This window comes from Giraffa tippelskirchi, chromosome 14 (assembly GCF_054371585.1).
Source record: "Giraffa tippelskirchi isolate mGirTip1 chromosome 14, T2T-mGirTip1v1.2.pri, whole genome shotgun sequence".
In the NCBI taxonomy this organism is placed as follows: domain Eukaryota; kingdom Metazoa; phylum Chordata; class Mammalia; order Artiodactyla; family Giraffidae; genus Giraffa; species Giraffa tippelskirchi.
The window spans coordinates 44,011,749-44,033,206 of NC_137288.1; the positions used below are offsets into that span (position 1 = coordinate 44,011,749).

The 21,458-nt window shown below is 40.6% G+C and overlaps 1 protein-coding gene across 6 annotated transcripts in view; it reads left to right on the plus strand.

Moving 5' to 3' along the window:
• The window catches only part of ZNF521 (zinc finger protein 521), an 865,909-nt gene that overhangs the window by 666,140 nt on the left and 178,311 nt on the right, over positions 1 to 21,458 (plus strand). The gene's annotated exons all lie outside the window — the stretch shown is intronic.

A 21,458-nucleotide genomic window follows, 5' to 3' on the forward strand; every position in this document is an offset into this window, starting at 1 on the left:
AAGGGACAGAAATCCAGCAGTGCTTGCAGCCAACCAGTGGAAGGGACACATTTTGTAGTTCTTCTCTAAGGAGGGTGCCTTTTGGAATTTATCATCTTGGGGGAATTGCCTTTTGCAATTCTCTTAAAAGTATCTTGGGCTTTCCAGGTGGCACTAGTGGCAAAGAATCCACTTGCCAATGCAGGAAACATAGAGACCTGGTTTTGATGCCTGGTTCAGGAAGATTCCCTGGAGAAGGAAATGGCAACCCACTCCGGTATTCTTGCCTGGAGAATTCCATAGACAGAGAAGCCTGGTGGGCTGCAGTCCATGGGGTCGCAAAAGAGTCAGACATGACTGAGCGACTGACCCCAGGTAAAGGTGTCTCTGGTTTGTGCTAGAGGCTGCTTATAACCAAATAGCGAGTCAAACAATAAGCTGTAAGCATCATTTAGATGGGAATCTGGACTCTGAGTCTTCATTGATGAAGTCAGACTCATGTTTCTCCAGGACTCACTGCAGGAGCAGGGACCCCTGATCCCTCTCCCTGTGTTTCATGAGCTTTTGGGGTAGAGCATCCCCTAGGTCTTCTGGAACAGGAGGGCACGAGAGGCTGGGGACTCTGATGGAGGCCAGGAGTTTGAGCTCCAGCAGCTTCTTTCCCAAAGGGTGGCTGAGCAGAAGCTGTGAAGGTCAGAGTCTCTATGAGGGCTTCAGCTTCTGGAAATGACCAGCTTGGCATAGAAAGAGTAGCCATGGGAGCACAGGAGGGCAGATAGAAGAGTGAGTATGTGTATGTGTGTGTGCACACTTATGTGTTTGAACTTCTCTGGGGAACTTGAGGGGCTTCCCTGGTAGCTCAGCTGGTAAAGAATCTGCCTGCAATCAAAAGAACCCGGTTCAATTCCTGGGTCAGAAGATCCCCTGGAGAAGGGAACAGCTACCCACTCCAGTATTCTCGGGCTTCTCTCTGGTGTCTCAGCTGGTAAAGAATCCACCTGAGGGAGACCTGGGTTCGATCCCTGGGTTGGGAAGATCCCCCAGAGAAGGAAAGAACTACCTACTCCAGTATTCTAGCAGAAAGGCTTCTGCAGTGACAGGGTGAGTGCGATGCTGGAGTGCCCAGTGGGTGTTGCTGGAGGGCAAACGGATGGAATTCCCTCTGTTCACTGCTGTTGGGAGGAAAGGAGACTTGTGTCATAGTGGACTCTGGTGAGGACTCCCACCACTAATGGAGCATGAGAAGACGTGGTTCACTCACTGACAATATTTATAAGTTCAGCATTTCAAAGTCAAGGCATTTCTGTAGAAGAACAATAGATTCTTACCATCCTAGGCTCGAGTGTTGAAATGTTATGTGTCAATATGTTTTGTTTTCGTTTATTCTTTCTTAGTTCTTTGGTATCAAGAAGTCCAAAAAGGACAGATACACCCTCAATTTCACATTATGATAAAGTTTTCCAAACTTAAGAAGACCAAATCACATTAATTAGAAGCCATTTCAATACTTTTTTAAGAAATTGGAAAATAAGACACTTAGAGCTCACTTGGAGGTGGGCTATAGTAACAGTATTAATCAGTTGCATAATCCACATTAATCAGTCCTGCCTCAAAGTTAAATTATTAATCAGCTTGATGATCTAAGCAGTTGTCTGAGGAAATGAGTTTGTCTTAGAATTGAAAAAGTGATAATGGAAAAGTTAAAAAAAGAGAGAGAGAGCAAGCAAAGATATTCCTGTGTTTTACTTCATTTATTTCAATACCAGATCTTTTGCTCATAGAGAGTGATTGAGTTCTTTTCCCCCCATGGCTTGATGTTTTTATTTTCTTTATTTTTTTAAATTAATTTTTATTGCAGTATAGTTGCTTTACAGTGTGTTCGTTTCTATAGCAAAGTGAATCAGCCATATATATATATATGGAAAATCTCAGGCAGTGCTAGTGGTGAAGAATCTGCCTGTCAATGCACAAGATGTAAGAGACTCAGGTGCAATTCCTGGGTCAAGAAGATCCCCTGGAGACAGAAATGACAACCCACTCCAGTATTCTTGCCTGGGAAATCCCATGGACAAGAGGAGCCTGGTGGGCTAGTCCATGGGGTCACAAAGAGTCAGACACAACTGAGCGACTGAATACACAACATATACACATATATATATCCTATTGTATTTCCTTCCTTTTCAGGTCACTACAGTGCATTCAGTAGAGTTCCCTGTGCTAAACAGTATTTTCTCATTAGTTATCTATTTTATGTATAGGATCAATAGTGTATTTGCATAGAATGACTGAGTGTTGATGTGTATGTCTGAACAAATAATTACTTCTTTTGATTGTGTCCTCTTATCTCCATCTAGAGAGAAAGCTGTGTGTAACTGTGTCAGTGCAGAAGGAGTTTCCTGGAATTTTCTCCTTTGCTTTGTCCTTGGAAGAGGGAGGGAAGAGGGTGGGCAAGGTTAATATCCCCTGGAGACTAGTGAATAGCATCTAGGCTGAGGCCACATGTGGCATTAAGTAGGCTTAAGCTGAGGCAAGGCTATCATTTCATTGGGCTATTTCAGCCAAGCAGGAGGCCAGCAGGAAGAAATTCATACTAGTCATTGGCCACTGTGAAGCTCAAAAAATGGTTGGGTTGATGAAAGTGGTCAGGTCATTTTCTATTGATGATGTGGAAACTCAACCATATAAGAAAACTGAGGCTATCTCATCATGACGAAGCAGTCCCAAATCTACACAGAATCTCCCTATAATCAATGGAAACTCTACTGGAAAAGGTGGATTTGGGAGTTGAAGGAGGCAATTGGGGGTGTTACCAAAGAAATATTTTCTGCAATTCTCTTATATCAAGTAGTGATTATTTCAACAGTGGATTTAGGGTCCTTTTGTTGAAGAAAGCAAAAATCTCCTGAGAGCATATTGTAAGACAATAGTATAGAATATTGGAAGTAGAACCTCAGCACATTGGGTCACTTTGTACTTGAAGCCTAATTAGAGGTCTTCCTGTCTCTTACGGGCTGGGGTTCTGATAACTTTTTCTGCTTTTTAGTATGTCCCCTCCCGTCTTCTCCATTTAGACACATTATTTGCATCTGGAGAATAGAGAATCTCTAACCACTGCCTGAGTTTGGGTAAGCTCCGGGAATTGGTGATGGACAGGGAGGCCTGGCATGCTGTGTGATTCATGGGGTCGCAAAGAGTCGGAAACGACTGAGCAACTGAACTGAACTGACTGAACCACTGCCTAGGGTCAAGCTGGGGCTTCCCTGGTAGCTCAGCTAGTAAAGAATCCGCCTGCAATACAGGAGACCCCGGTTCAATTCCTGGGTGGGGAAGATCCCATGAAGAAGGGTTCAACTACCCACTCCAGTATTCTTGGGTTTCCCTCGTGGCTCAGGTTCATAAAGAATCCACCTGCAATGCTGGAGACCTGGGTTCAATCCTTGTGTTGGGAAGATCCCCTGGAGGAGGGCATGGCAACCCGCTCCAGTATTCTTTGCCTGGAGAATCTCCATGGACAGACAGAGGAGCCTGGCAGGCTATAGTCCATGGGGTTGCAAAAAGTCAGACACGACTAAGCAACTCAGCACAGCACAGGGTCAAACCTATAATTAAGCAATGAGAAAAAACAAGCATAACAAACATTGTTTGTAAAGTAGGTCTCATTCCAGTCCTAGCATTCATTGCTGCAAACTAAATCTTAGGCATCCCCATCACTGAATCCACCTCAGTAAGAAAGAAATTTATGAATTAAATTTATTTTGCAAGAAAAAGCCCTAAAGAATATATTTGTAGATAAAACCAAATGAAAAATAGGATGGGGCATATATACTAGCTATGAGGGTGGGGGTTTAGTATTTTAGGCTGGGGCTGGGATTGTGGTGTCAACAACAAAATATTTGAACCTTCGGTTACTTTTCTCAAAGGTCGAACATTGTTAGGATACAATTTTCAGTTTTTCCTAAAATTTCTTCAGTGTGGCTTGGCAGACATGAAAGTTTGAGAACCTCGGAAAAACCGTGTCGAAAGGACCTGCTTTGGAGAGATCACGGGGGTGTGGATTTGGTTGATGACACAGACTATTGAGTCCTTACAGAGAATTGTTTGTCTTCCATTTTTAGATGGCTTTAATTCCTCCAAATTGCTCCTTGAATAATAGGAAAAAGGCAATTTGAATTTCAGTGACAGATTGGACATAACAGGTTGCAACTATTAGGTCTAATTTTACCATACTGAGAAATAAAATTGCCTAAACATAAACATCGATCACTGATGCAGTAAATTAATTTGTACAGAAAAAGTAGTTTAACTGCAGTGCACATTAAACATAGAAAATTTTCAAAATTACTGCTCTCTGAATTAATTTGTACACTTGTTTACTTGTTAAAAGCACACATAAATTCTTTTTTTTCTAAGGCAGTGCTAGTTCGAACTGAGTAAGAAAGAAATATAAAAAGTGGCAAAGAAATACAGAGAAATGGAAATCACACAAAATGACGTGAATACTTGAAAACATTTTTTCTTTTATTTTTGTGTGTAGATGCTATCTAGAATGAGCTTCATTTATCCGTAAGATCTCTAAAGATGTGCTCATTCCCCTCAACCCATTGTAACAAGATAAACGTGATGTTTTCATAGCCTTGACTTATGTTTGTGAGAATCATAGGTCTGGAATAATTAGACGAGTTTTATGGTTTGGTTCCTCCTTCAGTTTATATTCAAAGGGGTCCTAGGGCTTGGAGCTGTTAGCTTTGCCTTGAGAGCAATATGACTCAGGAATTCCTTTGTATTTAGCACTTAAAAAAATCAGGGAACATGTTTTCATTGTTACCTGTAATTCTATTATGAGGGCTGCAAGGCGAAGTTTGGATGGTATCTTTGTAGATTGTTCCAGCCTCCGTGGAACTGGAGCTGGCAATGCGCTGCTGTTTGATACCATCTCCTGCCTACAGTTTTCAAGGACAGTGGTTCGATTCAAATACAATTCTGATAAGTGGCAGGTTTTCGTGTCTTTAATGCCTTGACAAGGGCATCACTCTCAGGAGAGGGAGGTGAAACCGTTTGGACGAGGAGTCCGTCTCTGCTCCTTTGTGCTGACACACTAAGATAATGGACAATTAAGAGAGCCTTCACTGCAGGTGAAAGGATGGGGTTATCACTAATATAAAGGAGCCCATAGGGTGCTGGGGGATGAAGGAGAAGAGGGATGGGAATTTTTAAAAGGAATATAAAACACACAGATGAGGCGCTTAATAACTGTTCACATATTGCTCTTTCACAGGGAATAATGGTGAGTGATTGGAGTGTTCACTTGTGCTTGCTGTAACTTAAAAAAGAAGAAATCTGGTTCATTGCATTTGACACAAAGTATGCAGAAACTTAGCCCTGTGCTGGCCTGCCTCTCCTAGTGGAGGGGAGCCCAGACAATGAAGGGGTTTGTTTGTGTGGAGTCTGGCTCTTAGACTCCTTTCCATGGGGCTTTGCAAAATGGCTCGTGATAGTCTAGAGGCAGTGATTGTCAACCTTGACTGCATTCTCCAGGGGCCCCGACCCTAAGAGGGTCTGATTTAATTGGTCTGGGCAGGGACCCAGTATTTTAAAAGCTCCTCAGACGACTCCAAGGTGTACCCAAGTTGTAGGCTATTGCTACAAGGTTTGTAACAGAAGGATTAAGTCCCTCCATACTTGGATTCCCTAGCAGACTGTCTGGTTTTGTAAGAGATTTGAACAATGTGTGTGCTGTTATTAGAGAAGCTGTGTACTGATGTATTTCTAACAACCATCTAGTGTTTATGTGGGCCCCATAGTGAGCGCTCAGGTGCCTTTGGAGAGAAGTCCCTCCTCTCTCAAATGCTGTTTCTCACTTGCACTCACTGTCTTTTAGTTTCTGTTTTTTCTTTTTTTTTTCCTAGTAGATTACTGGAGCTTCCTGGCTTCCCAGGTAGCACTAATGGCAAAGAACCTCCCTGCCAACGCAGGAGACAAGAGACATGGGTTCGATCCCTGGGAAGATCCCCTGCAGGAGGAAATGGCAACCCACTCCAGTATTCTTGCCTGGAGAATCCCATGGACAGAGGAGCCTGGTGGACTACAGTCCATGGGGTCACAAAGAATTGGACACGACTGAAGGGACTTAGCATGCACTGGTGCTTCCTCTTCCTGAGATAGCATGGATAAATGATCCTAGGCAGAGAGTGAGTAGCCTGGTGAAGGCAGACTTGCAGCTACATTATTCAGGGTCATTGTGCAATTTAGTACCGGCAATTTTGTATCTGCTGCTGCTGCTGCTGCTAAGTCACTTCAGTCATGTTTGACTTTGTGCGACCCCACAGACAGAAGCCCACCAGGCCCTTCAATCCCTGGGATTCTCCAGGCAAGATCACTGGAGTGGGTTGCCATTTCCTTCTCCAATGCATGAAAGTGAAAAGTGAAAGTGAAGTCGCTCAGTCGTGTCCGACTCTTCTCGACCCCATGGACTGCAGCCTACCAGGCTCCTCCGTCCATGGGATTTTCCAGGCAAGAGTACTGGAGTGGGGTGCCATTGCCTTCTCCAAACTTTGTACCTGCTCTTCTTAATCTGATGGGGTAGCTGCTCTGCATGCATGTAAATTACACTGGAACGCTCCTGGTACCATTCAGAACTCGCAAAAGTGAGACAGCCCTGAGTATTTCCAAACTGAGTGGAGAAGAGGTTAACTGATTTTCTTTTGACTTAAACTTTCGTTTGTCTGGAAGAGCCCCAAACGACAATAGAGCACACTGCTTCTGATAAGTATGGGTTCTCCTCAGCCTGAAGAGATGTGTGTGATAAGATAAGATGGCTTGAAAAAAAAAAAAGAGAGAGAGCTTGAAGGAAAGGAATAGGAGGGGAGGGAGAGAGAAGTATGGTAACTGCTCTGACTGCAAAATACCCCCTGGTAGTCAGAGATAAGACACCTTGAGCTACTCAGAAGACCTTAAACAGGATGTAAATGAAGCCAATAAAAGTCATTTGAGATCAAGCTACTTTTCTGCTGCCCTCCTATTTCCAGCTTTGACAGCAGAAGGCTTAATTTACTGTATGACATTCCACACTTACGTGCAGAACCCAGGAAGTTGCCTGAGACTGATAGGAGCCAGTGCAAAGAAAAAAAAAAGCCAGAAGATATCTATGGTTTCTCAAGAGGGCCAGACTTAAGGCATGCAATCAGCGGTTCTAGTCATGTCTTCCTGAGTGCAAAAAGAGAGTATTGCTGATCATCGCAAGCCCCCTTCCCCTCTCCCACCTTCACTTAGTCATTTGCCTTGTTTTCTGTTTTATGACGACCATCATTCTTTGAAATGGTTCATGGGATGAGCAGCATTTCATAGCCTATTGATATTTCTCATCAAGCTAATGCAGCTTAAAAGTAATTATCCACCAAACTTTAAGAGGTAGATTTTTCCATGTTCACATTTGAAACGAGCTGTTTACTCACAACTCTGTAGCCGAATCAGGTAACATCCAGCCTTTATGTACTTGGAACTTTATAACTTTTCAAAATGGTTACTGTCTGTTTCTAGAAATTTGCAGGCTGCTGCCAACAACACTTCTACAGAGAGGAAGTAATTTCTGGGAGCTACTTGAATGTTACACTGAAAAGACTGGAAACTTGGAGTCCTATCCATAGTAGGAGGGGGCAGTGTTAAGGGTTGGGAAAGCAAAGGATAATGATGTCCCTTTCTTTCTGAAAAAGTTGCTTCTTGGAAGAGGTGGGATTTAATTTGGTCTTTGGGTGAGGGAGAGAAAGATTTCCATCACCCCTGCTCTAGTGTGAAGTGGCCATGTGGAAAAGACACAGCCAGGCGGAGCGAACTTGAAGCAGAGGATTTAAATGATTCAGAGGGCATAGAAGACAATAGTGGTTTTCAAACTCAGAAATACAGGGGAAGCACCCTAAAAGCTTCCTAAAACTGAGGGTTTCAGAGCCCATCCCGTAGAAGTTCACTGTCCGTAGACCTGGGGAGGGGTGTGTGGAGGAGTTTGTAACTGCTGTTCAACTGACTGGGGTGCGGATTGGTGGCTTATGCTAAGGAACGCCGCTCTTGGTCACCTGGTTGGGCAGAGGGTCAGCCTTCGGTTTCCGTGTGTGGAGTCACGGTAGTTGCAGTGATGACAGAGGAAAGGGAACACGGAGGAAGGTGAGGAGGCCTCTTCATTGTATCCCTCACTGGGTGGACGGTAGAAAATGTGGCTCCAGAGGCAAGAGCACAAGAAAGATGAAGCTGACCACAGCGCTAATCTGATGGAACCTTTTCTTCTGCTTTTATTTGCCAATACCTGACCCAAAGGAACGGCTCCCCCCAGAGGAGAGGATGGAAAGAAGAGAGGAAGGGAGGGCACGTGCCTGCATGCTAAGCCGCTTCAGTTATATCCGACTCTTTACAACCCCATGGACCGTAGCCGAACAGGCTCCTCTGCCCATGGGACTCTCCAGGCAAAAATACTGGAGTGGTTTTCCATGCCCTCCTCCAGGGGATCTTCCCGACCCAGGGATCAAACACACATCTCTTATGTCTTCTACATTGGCAGGTGGGTTCTTTACTACTAGTGCCACCTGGGAAGCCCTAGGGAGGGAGAGAAGCATTATCAAAAAAAACTGGAGGGGTGTGTGTGTGTGGGGGGTGATTTTTATAGGCAGTAGCTGGAAGTAAAATTAAGAAATAGGCTGTCCTGACTTGTCAACTGCAGGTTACAGGTTCAAAGAATTGATTGTTAGGTTTTTGTTTTTCTCTAGACAATTAAAGGCTTCCTTGGTGGCTCAGAGGGTAAAGAATCTGCCTGCAATGCCGGAGACATAGTTCGATCCCTGGGTCGGGAAGATGCCCAGGAGAAGGGAATGGCTAGCCATTCCAGTATTCTTGCCTGGAAAATTACATGGACAAAAGAGCCTGGTTGGCTACCATCCATAGAGTCACAAAGAGTCAGACTCGACTGAGCGCCTAACATTTTGTACAATTAAATGATGCTTGCTGCTTGGAAAGAAAGCTATGACAAGCCTAGACAGCATGTTAAAATGCAGAGACATCGCTTTACCGACAATAATCTGTATACAAAGCTATGGTTTTCCCAGTGGTCATGTACAGATGTGAAAGTTGGATCATAAAGAAGCCTGAGTACCAAAGAACTGATGCTTTTGAATTGTGGTGCTGGAGAAGACTCTTGAGACTCCCTTGGACAGCAAGGAGATCAAACCAGTCAATCCTAAAGGAAGTCAACCCTGAATATTCATTGGAAGACAGATGCTGAAGCTGAAACTCCCATACTGGCCACCTGATGGGAAGAGCCGACTCATTGGAAAAGACCCTGATGCTGGTAAAGGTTGATGGCAAAAGAAGAAGGGGTGTGGGGCAGAGGATGAGATGGTTAGATAGTATCAGCGACTCAGTGGATATGAATTTGAGCCAATTCCAGGAGACAGTGGAGGACAGAGGAGCCAGGCTTGCTGCAGTCCATGGGATCACAAAGAGTTGGGCACGACTTAGCGACTGGACAACAACAATAATACATGTGTGTAGACTTGTGCCAATTAGCATAAACTTGTTTTATAAAAGAAAGAAAACACAATGGAATCTTTAACAACAAAGAGAGAACAATGTGAAACACTATTTTAAGTTCATTCATTTATCCATAAAAACTGGATGACTAGGTGGCATTTGAAGCAGTTGTTGTTTTAGGGGGAGTTGGGGAAGGATGGACTGGGAGAATTACCTGACACTTAGATCAAGCTGCTTGCCTGAACAGGAGGGAATAGGGCTTGGGTTTTAACAACCCCATGAGCTGCTATTGTTAGTGCAAATTGTAACCTGTTACTCATTCTTGCTGATCTGTTTTCACCTGTAAAATTAGTGCTTTTTTTCCTCTAAAGGCTAAGACTTCTCACAGATCTTAAATCTAACACTTCATATATATGAAAAGTTAAGAATGACAGCCTTGACTTCCTTTTCTCTGTGTAGGCTTCAATCAAATTCATTTATTTTCTTTCCTTTGATCCCTCAAGTCAGACCCAGAGGTATGCATAACCCATGCCAAACCACATCAGGTCATCTTAAGAGAAAAGAGTGGAGCTCAGATATAGGAGGAGGCTTCATAAAGGTTCAGAAACCAGCACTTTCTTGCAGACAGCTTTGAGTCAGTCAAGATCCCAGAATTGTGCCAATTGGTTTTATGTCTTTGGGTACTAGAAACATGCTTCTGCAAGGGTCATACCCATAACTTTTGAACATATACAGATGTATGCTATCCATATTTCTCTTTTCAAAAACAAATTTAAAAACTCCAAAACAAAAGCAGAGAAACACTGCTATCAATTTCTTGATGAAAATTATTCAGAATTGGTGCATTTCACATGTGAGCTAAGCAGTTACATATTATCTGAGTAGAGTTTCTTAATTTACTGAGTCTATTTGGTTTTCAGTGGAATTTTGTACACTCTGTGTCCTGTACGTTGGAGAAACTTCATCTTAGTTACATATATAAACAAGCCAATATATATATATAATACATATCTATATACACACATATATTTTAATACAATTATATATATATATACACATATGTGTTAAGTATATAATTGAGCATACAGTACATATAATTTAATAAAAGTAATATATGTAATATATACATATATAATCTTAGTTACATGTATAAACAAGGCAATATTACACACATCTATATACACACATGTATTTTAATACAATTCAGTTCAGTTCAGTCATTCAGTCATGTCCAAATCTTGAAGACCTCATGGACTGCAGTATGCCAGGCTTCCCTGTCCATCACCAACTCCTAGAGCTTACTCAAACTCATGTCCATTGAGTCAGTGATGCCATCCAACCATCTCATCCTCTGTCATCCCCTTCTCCTCCCGCCTTCAACCTTTCCCAGCATCAGGGTCTTTTCGAATGAGTCAGTTCTTCACATCAGGTGGCCAAAGTATTGGAGTTTCAGCTTCAACATCAGTCCTTCAATGAACACTCAGGACTGATATCCTTTACAATGGACTGGTTGGATCTCTTTGCAGTCCAAGGGACTCTCAGGAGTCTTCTCCAACTCCTCAAAAGCATCAGTTCTTCGGTGCTCAGCTTTCTTTATAGTCCAGCTCTCACATCCATACATGACTTTTGGCAAAACCATAGCCTTAACTAGATGGACCTTTGTTGGCAAAGTAATGTCTCTGCTTTTTAATATGCTGTCTAGTTTGGTCATAACTTTTCTTCCAAGGAGTAAGCATCTTTTAATTTCATGACTTCAGTCACCGTCTGCAGTGATTTTGGAGCCCCCCCCCAAAATAAAGTCTGTCACTGTTTCCATTGCTTCTCCATCTATTTGCCATGAAGTGATGGGACCAGATACCACGATCTTAGTTTTCTGAATGTTGAGTTTTAAGCCAGCTTTTTCACTCTCCTCTTTCACTTTGATCAGGAGGCTCTTTAGTTCTTCTTCACTTTCTGCCATAAGGGTGGTGTCATCTGCATATCTAAGGTTATTGATATTTATACCAGCAATCTTGGTTCCAGCTTGTGCTTCATCATGCATTCAGTTCAGTCACTCAGTCATGTCCAACTCTTTGTGACCCCATGAATTGCAGCACACCAGGCCTCCCTGTCCATCACCAACTCCCGGAGTCTACCCAAACCCATGTCCGTTGAGTCGGTGATGCCATCCAACCATCTCATCCTCTGTCGTCCCCTTCTCCTCCTGCCCCCAATCCTACCCAGCATTAGGGTCTTTTCCAATGAGACAACCCTTCGCATGAGGTGGCCAAAGTATTGGAGTTTCAGCTTCAACATCAGTCCTTCCAATGAACACCCAGGATTGAGCTCCTTTAGGATGGATTGATTGGATCTCCTTGCAGTCCAAGGGACTCTCAAGAGTCTTCTCCAACACCACAGTTCAAAAGCATCAATTCTGCGGCGCTCAGCTTTCTTCACAGTCCAACTCTCACATCCATACATGACCACTGGAAAAACCACAGCCTTGACTAGATGGACTTTTGTTGGCAAAGTAATGTCTCTGCTTTTAAATATGCTATCTAGGTTGGCCATAACCTTCCTTCCACAGAGTAAGCGTCTTTTAATTTCATGGCTGCAGTCACCATCAGCAGTGATCTTGGAGCCCAAAAAAATAAAGTCTGACACTGTTTCTCCATCTATTTGCCATGAAGTGGTGGGACCCGATGCCATGATCTTAGTTTTCTGAACGTTGAGCTTTAAGCCAACTTTTTCACTCTCCTCTTTCACTTTCATCAAGAGACTCTTTAGTTCTTCTTCACTTTCTGCCATAAGGGTGGTGTCATCTGCATATCTGAGGTTATTGATATTTCTCCCAGCAATCTTGATTCCAGCTTGTGTTTCTTCCAGCGCAGCGTTTCTCATGATGTACTCTGCATATAAGTTAAATAAGCAGGGTGACAATATACAACCATATATATAACTATATGCATATGTGTTAAATATATAATTGAGTATACAACATATATAATTTAATAAAAATAATATATGTGATATATATTAATAAGTAAAAACAATTGCATCATAGAGACTTCCCCTAATGAAGTGCACTTCATTAAGGCATGATTGTGCATTTATGCATATTAAGTGCCAAATTACTTAACACAAAGCCATTAACACTTTGTAACGAGAAATAGAAAAGATATTTAAAAAATATATGCCATGATTGAGCATTAAGCATTAAATCTGTTCCGAACATTCAGTCCTGCATAAAACCATACATGCACGCCTTCCCTGTGCTATACTTTTGACTAGTTTGGTTCCTATAAATACATTACCAGGACTGTTAACAAGAAACAAATGATAGAGTGAGCCAGATTGAATTTTATTTTTAGATTCATTCTAGGGAAGAATAAACTGAACCTAAAATGAGAAATAGAAAACAAAGGGAGAATGAGGTACCTGGAAAATCCATCAAATTGATAATCAGCATTTTTTCAGGATTGCGTCTTTCAAATATTGACTAATTAGGTAAATGGAAAAAAAAAACTACACAAATAAGGTCATTGATATTAACGATCTGTGTAGAAATATTTTGTTGTGCCATAATTAGAGTTATTTTAAGAACATACTTTTGTCCTTTGCTGTTTATAAACATTATTCCATTTAAAATAAATGACTCCTTGTATCACTGGGGTTACTTGGGATCCAACATCACTTTTCAATTTTAGTTTTACTATTTAAGTGTTAATGTGCAAGTTCATGATGATTCTTTTGAAACACCATAGAAATTCTATCCTGTGAGGATGTATTGGCGATTTGGTTCTGTAGATCTCAACATATGCATAGAATCTCAAGATAGTCCAGCATCCACCAATTTTAAAATACCACCAATAGTATATAAGGTCTTCCCTGGTGGCTCAGAGGGTTAAGAATCTGCCTACAATGCAGGAGACCTGGGTTCAATCCCTGGATCAGGAAGATCCCCTGGAGAAGGGAATGGCAATCCCCTCCAGTATTCTTGCCTGGAGAAGCCCATGGAGAGAGGAGCCTGGCGGGCTACAGTCCATGGGGTCTCAAAGAGTCAGATACGACTGAGCGACTAACATAGCGTATAACTTCCCCGTAAAGTGCATGAACACTGATTGGGTAGGAGGCTACACAAACTAGTCTGAGTTGCAGCTGCTGGGTGTTTAGCTGGGTGCATTCACTAGCTGTCTGACTGGCTTTTCTAGTAATACTTCAGCCTGACAACCTGTGTGAGTCTTAACCTCTGTACCTTAAAATAAAAAGAAAATAATAATTTTGCCTTAGATCTTAATTCCTATCATGTTTAGACAGAGGAACCTCAAAATCAAGAATACTGATGACCACTGAATTATAATACCAAATGGATAATTCTAGTAGTTTTTCCTCCCTAATCTTTGTAACAGCTTTTTCTATATTAGCACACCGTATTTATCACTTTACTGCACAATGAACCCACAGGGGGTGCTAATTGGTCATTAATTAAATTTTAGCCTTTCAACACTTTTGTATTCTCCAGTGGCTTTATCTGCAGTGAAGTATACAATGTGGCCTCTTTAAACTGCCAAAAATTCATGTCAGCTTTGCTGCTGCCGTGGGTATGATACAGGTGGAATTCAGCTAGAGTGAACGTCACTTCAGGACTGTTATAATTCCTTGTGACCCAAAGTTTGCCAACCTTGAATCAAAGCCTACATGCTGGAAAAATATTCAGAAGAGTTTTACATGACAAAACATTCTCATACACCAATTTCCTCTTTGAAATAGAATTTGATCGCTTTGTCTAAACATTCTAATGTGTTAGGGCAGTTCTTCAAAAAAGTCATTATTAACATGTTGGAATGATTTTTCTGAGGTCCATCATTCACCAATAAAACCATTTTCAAATTTAGCTTTCTTAGTGGAAGAATCCCTTTTACTTTACCTCAGTGAAGAGATTAACTTACAGGTACAATGATTAACATGGTAACAGAAATTTGTTGAGTATATTTCAAAAGATGTGGCTACATCTTCAAAGCTTTATAGGTATATTTCACCCTAGAGGAAAGGATTTTGAAGCAAAATAGAATTTACCCTCAAGAAATTTCTCAACAAGTAAAATAGTGAGATATTGGGCTGGTGTCAGAACTGTGGAATGTGGTTTCAGAATTTTGAATGCAAGCTGTCCCATCATGGGAATTTTACTCCACTAATGAATTAATCACAGCTTGCCTGTGTGGAGCTATTAAAGAATGAGCTAAAGCACATTGATTTTCAAGGTAATTATTATTAGCATTCAGAAGATTTTGTTTTGGTATTTTTGTTTATTTTTTTATTTTTAAACAAAGATGTCCCTTAAGTCCTTTAAAATTCTTAGACTCTCAATATGAAAAAAAGTAACAACTAAATTAATTTTTATTCCTTTATAATGTTTTCACATTTTTCAGTTATAACGTAAATGTAGCTATGGCTTTTAGAGTAGTAGCAGTAATGTTAGTACATTTTTATATTGCAGTAGTTTAGAAAGCTCTTTCATACAATGTCATGTTTGATTCTTAGAATATTAACTATGAGGAAGGCTAGAATTTTATAATTTATTTTGTTATAGACAAGCAAGTAAAAACTTTAAAAAAAAATAGTAATTTCTAGAGTTCATATGCTAGTTATCAGATCTAAACACATAGTAAGTGCTTCATAAATGTTGGCTAAATAAATGAGTAAATGAAATCAGCAATGAAGAAGTGCTTCAAATTCTTTGTGGTATGAGGTCATAAATATAAGACTTCTAAGTAATGAAAACATGCCTTCTAACTCAAAATAGTTGAGATAAAAAGAAAACAGATTTGGGAAATTCACTGTGATTATGGCTGTCATTATTAAAGGAGAGATAAATACGTTAAATGATGTAGAAAGCTCACAGTCACAGCACTGTAAGCAGATGTGTAGCACGCGATTGCCAATTATTGAACGCCAAGAGCTTGGTGCTTATCATTAGTTATCTATATCTTTAAGTGAGCCAAGAGATGGGAACAGCAAAGCCGTGCTCACCCCCTGCCCCCCATCACTGGAAACCGCTTTTCCTTCTGTCTGGCTTCAGAAACATGTCTTGGTTTCCGTGAGAGAGATGGTGAGTGTTCTTTAACTGGTTTCACGTCAGCTTTTTCCTCTGATTTGAGAGGTGGAGTTAAGTGTGAACTGCTTAAGAATGCACTGTTTTCTGTTTAATTTGGCGGTAGAAGATGGAATTCATTGAGCTCCGTCTGTTCAAGTGAACTTTAAGCAACAGCAAGCAAAACATTTGTACTTCTCTGCACACGTAATAGAAATGTGTCTGGTGAAAGAGCCAGCTTGGCTCTAAAAACCAGGATTACCTAAGGAGGGGCTGAGGCGGGGTGATAACAACTTCTTATCTCTTCTATTGGCTCATCCGAAGCAGTGAACCTCTTTTTTTTTTTTTTAAGGGAGTATTGAAAGGAAAAATAACTAGCCTCTGAGCTCTGATATCTGGAATTCATCTTGACTGTGTTAAAAAAAAAATGTGTTCCTCCATTGCCTGCTCCCGCAGCTTGCTATCATTAATGACTGACCACCCTTTTCCCTCATAGCCTGTTAATGCATGTAATTGGTCCTTCCAGAACAATGTGTGATATTACAGAATTATAAAGCCTCTGTGAACTATACATAATTGTAAGGTTCACTTTTCTCTTTTGAACACCCAGTAAAGAGTATTCCTTTTTCAAGTGGATAAATAAGTTGCATGACAAAGGAGTGAATTTAATGTAGGACTGTGGGGTTTTTTTCAAAAGTATTATAGTTGTTAAAGTGGCCGCTTTTCTAAAGCTGTTGACATTTCTGTTGAGAATGAAAGGAAACAATTATGTAATAATGCATAATGGTTTATTTACAGTGACCATATCCTTCAGCAATTTAGATCATTCTTTAAAAGTGTGTTGTGCAATTTGGTTAGGTGATTTTAAATATGATGATGCAGAGTTGTTACTGTGATGACTCTGGGTTAACGGGACAAATATCCTTGTTACCTGTGTCTATTAAACACACATTTCAAAATTGTTCTCTCTTGATAGCACCTAACTTCTCTCAGCTTTTGTGTAACCAGTATATTTTCCTCAAGGTTCTCAGTTTAATTGTCTTAAGGTGTCTCAAGGAGTGGAAAAAGGACTATGGACTCTAATATAAAAGTTCGTTCCCTCTAGCATGCTGGAGAAGGAAAGAACCATTTTCCAGTCAGTGGAAGACTTAACCTGGAAATTTGTTTCAATCTCATGTTTTTACCTATTGTTCTACACTTAAAAAAAAAAATCATCCACTGAATGAACTTATTTTGATGTTAAATAATGCAATGATTGGGACTTTGCTTTTGGCTTTGACAGTAGAGAATCTGCCTGCAATGCAGGAGACCTGGGTTCAAACCCTGGGTGGGAAAGATCTCCTGGAGAAGAAGGGAATGGCTACCCACTCTAGTATTCTTGCCTGGAGAATTCCAAGGACAGACGAGCCTGGTGCACTCCAGTCTGCGGGGTTCGCAAAGAGTCTGACACGAGTGAGCAACTAACACCAGGTACTAACAGTGCAATGATTGTACTGCTAGTGTTTTAAGGATAAAAGAGGTGATTACAAAAGTCCATACTTGGCTTCAGAATTATCTAGCAAAATACTCATTCCAAGGTTATCTGTCTGTAAATACCTGAGATTATATCATATGTATGATAATTTAATACTTGGAACACAATCAGCTTGGATTTATGGTTCACTAACTTTTAGATATCACCAACTATTTATATTTTATTTTCTTGATGACTGAATATACAACTGTGAATGCTTAAGACACTCTTTGGGCCAATCCTTAAAGCTGATATTCCAGTGGTTCCATTAAAGAAAAGAAAATGCTAAAATATGTTTATACTGCACATATAAGAAGCTTACATGTGAAAACGTTAATACATGCAACACATACAAGTCTTTTTGTTTACATATGCACCTTTTCTTCCAGCAATGATAGGTGCCCTAGAAATGTTCACTAATCTTTGTAACACCCCAGAGGGTAAGTAGCAAGAATTATTATCTTCATATTGGAGGTGAAATACCTAGGTAGGGGCAGATTAAATGACTTGGCTAGGTCACTCTCTAAGTCTATTATGAAGCTAGAAATAAAACTCCAGACTCTTGACTTTTAGTTTTCATTCTGAGTCATTGACCTCCAAAATCAGAGGTACCAGAGCTGTCAGTGTTTGGTCTTCTTTTCCACACTTGAAAAGTAACCGGTGATCTAAATCCTGTTCCTGTTAAGGAAATTTTGCACACACATGATACTGAGTCCCCGAAGAGTGGTTTAGCCAGAATCCTGCAGTTACAGAGAATGAACTCAGGTAGCAAAGGACATCAGTAAGCCAGCTTCTCGTGGGCCCAACCCTACAAAGAACTAAAAGTATTGGAAGTTTCCATAACTTCAGAGACTCAGATCACTTCTTTAACACGTTGAGTCAATCCACTTTGTTATTTGACTTTCTCCTTAATAATTTATTTCAGTATTGCCCATACTGTTGGAGTCAGCGTTCTAAAAGACTTGGTCCCTGCCCTGCAGAAGCATATACCTTACCCTTTCCTACATTGCAGGCAGATTCTTTACCTTTTGAGCCACCAGGGAAGCCCAACTAAAACCTGCTTGATAGTGCAAAAAATTAAAAAAAAAAAAAGAAAGCTTTAGCATCACCCCAGACCTTCCCGAGCATCTTCTCTTCCTCTTTCTTTGATCTATTTTTATTGACTACTTGAGTTGGACTTGAAAATGAAAGAAAAGCCGGACCCTCAGCAGCATTTTTCTTCCACAGTGACAGGCTGTAGACGGACATTATCAGCCCCCCATTTGGCTACCAGGCAGCCCCTCCTGGGGTGTATTCGTCTGTCTGTCCCCCAGCAGCCAGGATAAAATCACAGCCAATCTTTGCTCTCTCCTCCCAGGCTGGTCTATGAGGGGCGAAGGCGCATGTCAGAGAGGTAGTACTTTGTGCTCTGGTGTCTTTTTCCCTGTGCAATCCCTCCTTCTAGCATGACTTCACTTTTCTGTTAGGGAGCACTTTCCCCCATAAATATGACCGAACAGGTGTGGCTCTGCCGCTAACTGAGTTTCCAGCTGTCCTCCTCCGATGCAGACCCAGCAAAATCTGTTGTTTCGTCCTTTCAGGCAGACTAGAGAAGCATCAAGCCCGAGATGGAGGTCTTCCTTGCAGGATATGGCAGTTTTGTTGCCAGAAGATGGTCGGGAAAGCCTGGCTGGCTAACAAAGACAGGCCTTCAGCGGCTGGGTGTAGTTCCAGTTCTGTATCCCCTTTGGCAGGAGCACAGAGGCTGCTGCAGTGTGGCCAGCCAGCAAAATTAGGAAATAAGGACCTCTTTTATTTACTCAGGCTGCTGAATCATGGGCATTCCTGTCTGCTTGGAGAAAAGTCAGGCGGCTCTCCTTTCCACTGCAAATCTCAGGAGTGTTCGAGACTTTCATCTCCGAGTGTTCACACACTTGTTTTAATGTGCTTTATGGAAATGCTGAAACTCAGCAAGTACAGTTGCTGTAGAAAAACATCTGCACTAACTGTGCACACACATTTGCATCTTTAAATAGACTTTTAGGCCATGGAGTTGCTTTCCAGCAAAGTTGTATCTGTGTATTTTTATTTTTTTCCCCTTTCCTTCTTCCCATTGTAAGAGGTATAGCTCTCCGAGAGTCAGCTAGTGTGAAGTGATTGATTCCAAAAATTAACATTTAACGTGGACATGTTAAGTACTTCACATTGAAATGCAGAAAACTTGCCATAACACAAAAAGACATTCCTGTTAGTAGCACTTAGTGAGTGCTGAAGGAAAAAAAAGTTCAAGTTGAAAGAATCCTCCATAGTTTCTTCCAGATGAAAAAAACAACTTGAAATCGTTTAGGTCCGTAGTAGTCATGTAAGCATCGTTTGAGCTGTGCATGCCAAAAAACTTCAGGTGATGGGAACGGGTAGCTTGCAAAGACTAAGGCAGACCTCAGAGAATATTGGCAACACCACCACTAACACAAAAGTCTGGGGCGACACTGATAGCCTTAGAGCATGAACTAATACCCCTGGGAGTTCCTCAGTGAGTTCCTTGTGCACCCCAAGGAGAACAGGCTCAGTTTAGTCCTAGCAAACGAGAGTTTTATAATTTTGACTTTAAAACAGGTATCAACTTTTTGTGGAACCTTTGTTTATTCTTCTAAAAGTAGCATTCCCTACTCAAACTTTCTACTTCTGCTCAGTGTCCTCCATTCTGTAGCCTATGAATCCGATAGGGCAGTTTCCATGTATCTCAGTTACAGAGATACATCATCTGTGATGATCACATCTTTTCGCCAAGACCAAGTAATAGGGACAGGAGAGAGAGTGAAGAGAAGGTTTCTAGCTCCCTTGAATCTTGGTTTGAGTAAAAACTTGACTCACCTCACTTGACTGTATTTGAAATTTACAAGCTGAGGAGAACGGTTAGGTAATAGGTATAATCAGGCATGGCCACAGACAAGAACCTGATTTAAGCATGGTGTCAAGGATTGCACCGTATGTATAACAGTTTATTGCTTTATAATTCTTGGTGTGTTGTTATACTAATATATCATGCCTAGGCACAATCTGAAATTTAATAATAGATTCACTTGCTAAATTATCAAGCTTAAGTTCTAGTCTTTCAGTCTAGATGCATGACTACTTTCTGATTCACTGTTTTCCCCAGCTCTACACAGATGATGTGTTTGAAAATATTTTTAAGTGAAACAACAGGATATAAGCCAAAATAATAGATGTGTGAAAAGTGATAGATTTTCTTTCTAGAATGCTGAGCCAAATTTAATAAAATATTATAATTTTTATAATATACATATTAATATAAATATTATAATTTTATAATATAAAATTTTTTGTAAAATATTAGACCATTTTAAATAGGAAAAAATATTTCAAGACTTTGGTTTGTTTTAGGGCTACTAGCTATAGATGGCTTATTTTCTTTAAGGGAAAAGCTAAATCATCATTGAGGTTGTTTTTGTTTTTAATTTTTCAAAATTGTTTCTCTGTATGTTGGCTGATGAGTTTACTTGCATATATTCTTTATAGGTATTTACCTTTAAGTTGAAATCACACCAACAATTCTCAAACTCTTTCTTATGCTGGAAACATGTTGGCTTATAGACGGATATAAATGAGGATGCAAAATCATGTGGCTTTCAACTTGTATTGCGAAGCTTTGTTGCAGTGGGCAGGAATCCAGGAATGGTGTTTGGTTGTTTTCTCAGAGTTAGATGGTTGCCATCTGGCATTGATAGTGAGATGGTGTTGTCATCAGTTTCTAGATGCAGGAAAGGAATGATCCTCATCTGTTTCCTGTGGATAAGCAAGAGGTTGATAATCTAGTAAAATCTTGTTACCTTAAAGAAAGCAGACGTGGAATTTGTTTACATAATGCTTGCCAGTTTCTCCTTTTATGTTAATAATATAGCTTGCTAGTGAACTTCAGCTTTGAAGGATTTTAAAATGAATTTGATTGCATTCTAATTGCATCTTATTAGAATACCTCAATACTATTCTTAACCAGAACTATTCTAATAGAATTGCTATCTCCACCAACCCTACTCTATGGTCCTTACTTGTTGGCATTTATGAAAAATCTTGCTCCTTTGGAGAGTGAAAAGCTTTTGCAATGTCTTCTAATTGTGAATGATAGACTAGAATTGTTTTGAAAAGTCAGAAAGAGGTTTCACAGTCTATTTAAGAGGTCTCATTTTCCACTTGGATGTTAAGAAAGTGACAAAAGTAAGAGTGTACACTTGCTGCAACCAAGGTTAAAAAAACCACCTAATAGAAGGTAGAGTTACTTTATGGATAGCTCGCTAAGGTTATATCTGGCTTTCAGGCTTGTTTGTCTTCTCTTTGTTACTCATAAATCTTTCAGCATTTACCATAATCATTTATCACTTTTCCTGT